This window comes from Gossypium raimondii, chromosome 8 (assembly GCF_025698545.1).
Source record: "Gossypium raimondii isolate GPD5lz chromosome 8, ASM2569854v1, whole genome shotgun sequence".
Taxonomy (NCBI): domain Eukaryota; kingdom Viridiplantae; phylum Streptophyta; class Magnoliopsida; order Malvales; family Malvaceae; genus Gossypium; species Gossypium raimondii.
In genome coordinates, this window is record NC_068572.1 from 2,878,491 (window position 1) to 2,880,964 (window position 2,474).

At 37.4% G+C, this 2,474-nt stretch overlaps 1 long non-coding RNA gene across 1 annotated transcript; it reads right to left on the bottom strand.

Annotated features, from left to right (window-relative positions):
* Positions 1 to 1,291: 1,291 nt before the first annotated feature.
* On the bottom strand, positions 1,292 to 2,030 carry LOC105790272 (uncharacterized). Its single transcript, XR_001132434.2, has 2 exons — positions 1,842 to 2,030; positions 1,292 to 1,564 (listed from the first exon to the last, which is right to left on the bottom strand). It is a non-coding gene; the product is annotated as an uncharacterized LOC105790272 (long non-coding RNA).
* Between the last annotated feature and the right edge of the window lie 444 nt (positions 2,031 to 2,474).

Below are 2,474 nucleotides of genomic sequence, written 5' to 3' on the forward strand. Positions count from 1 at the left end.
ATTTTTTACTCGATTCGACTCGATTGAATACTCACCCCTAAACTCAAGTTTAACGCAGAGCATATGAAAAGCACATAAACCAAATTGTAAAATCATATTTAACATATAAAAAAAAAGTAATAATATTCAACATTCAATATTTCAATATGTCATATTTAAACTATCAATGTGATAAGTGCGTACGTATTTAAAAATTTGCTACACATACTTTAAATGTACTCTACATCAAATTCCAACCACATTTACAGCATGTTGGGTTGGGTTGAATGGCTATTTCATTCAGGCCCGATTTTGATTTCCACAGTCAAACTCTCCAAAACAAATGTTTGGTTGGGCTGAATTCAATTATGGGAAAGGTTGTTTAACTTGTCTATTATTGCTGAGCACGAAATAGCCATTTCTTAGTCTCGTTCAGAATCTCAACTCAATATATTTGACGATAGAGGAATCCATCCATGCCCTCATTTTTCATGAGCTTCATCCCTAACTAAGCTTGTGTAAGTGTCACGGACTTAGAGTTTTCCCATGCGATCCATGCGGCCTTAGACAGTTTCTTTGCTAAAAAACGCCTAAGTCTGTGACAGTTGGTATCCGAGCTAGTGTTTGTAGGCACCGCTGAAAGATGTCAAAATAAGTTGCTGAGAATGTTGAGGGAATAGAGACCCATGGGAGGGCTAGGAAAGCTAGTCGTTTGAGGGACATACTGTCAGCTTTAGAATATCGAGTCGTCACTATCGAGGAATTCATGGGAGATATCAATGAGAGGATTGATAACATCGATGATAGGCTCCATGGTGGGTTGCAGTCCATGCAAGAGCAGCTCAAAGAGTATGTGTTGGATAGTGTTAAAAAGCTGAATGGCAAGATGATGCCATAGAGGTTATGATAACAGCCTTGAAAGAGGAGATTACAGAGCTCAATGGTGAACTCACAATCTATAAAGCTGCCTGGGGCAATGGAGGGTTAGCTGCTATCGCACCCAAGCCCAGTGTTGATGTTCCTAATCCCAGAGAGTTCAAGGGGACAATGTCTGCAAGAGATGTGGACAACTTCCTGTGGGGAATCGAGCAATACTTCTGTGCCAAAGACATCACGGAGGATGCCACTAAGGTAACTACTGCTGTTATGTATTTCACTGACGTTGCTTTGTTGTAGTGGCGTCGTAGGTCCGCTGATGTGAGACGTGGTGAGACTGAAATTGGAACTTGGGAGGAGTTTTGATGTGAGTTTAAAACACAGTTTTACCCAGAGTATGCAAAGGATGAGTGTAATACCCAATTTTAGCCCGGACTTAAATAAACAAAGGTCCCCAGTCCATTTAAAATCTTAATTTACGTGGCCCAATTACAAATGTTACAAGCCCAAATTGTAGCCTATTACTAAACCCAATAACCCAATTACATTAACCTAAAACTAAATTGCTAACCCTAATCTGCTAGCCCAATATACAAAACAGAGGCAGAAAGGAACCCTAGCAGCTAGCAGAAAAATCAGCAGCCGCGCCCCACGCACGTCGCAATAACCGTCGCACGTTCTCCTTCCACGCCGCGCACAATGCCCGTACCTGTAACAAATAAACCATGAGCAACACTAATAGGATAGATACAACAGATGGTAAAGTTTTTGGGGATAAAAAAAAGCTAGTCAATTTCTGTAACAGGGGGTTAGAAAATTTTTGTACCGGAATTTAAGAGAAAATACAAAAGAAAAAGAAACAGAAAAGAAGAAAGATTTTGAAGGTGATTATTTTGTTTTTTTCTTTTTATTTTTACAGTTCTTTTTGGACGTTCTTCTTTGTTTTTTAAAGCAAATAAACGAAGAGGGAGAGAAAGGAGGTATACCTGGTGTCGTCGGAGCGTTGTCGGAGGCCAAGGGACGGCTTGGCGGCGGTGGATCTTTGATGGCGGCGACGTGTGAGGGGGTGCTAAGAAAAAACCTAGCAGAGAAACCCCCCCCCTTTTTTTCCCTCTGTTCTTTAAAGAAAATGAAATAAAGATGTTTTAAAGGAAATTTTTTTCTTTTTTTTAATATTAACGAAAAGTGGTTCCGTTTAATGGCCATTGATTTGTTTTTTTTATTCAAATGGTTTATTTTCGCAATTGGTCCCTTCTTTTTACAGTGCTTTTAAATTAAATTATTTATTTCTTATAAATTTGGCCACATGTTTTATAACTGTTTCAATTTAACCTGTGTTGCAGTGCAGTGTTTTAGTGGAAGGGATTAATTTCTATTTTGGTCCCCTACTGTTAATTGCGTGTTCTAATTGGTCCATTCGTATTTTATTATTTTCAAACTTGCCCCAAATCACTTTTTTAAGTTTTAAATTGGCCCTTTTGTCATTATTATATTATATTATTATTATATCTATATATATACGCATATGTATGTTAATATATATGTATTTATTTCAAATGTTTTTAGATACATATACATATTATATATTTTATTATTATTTTGCTTTCGTAGTTTTGTTT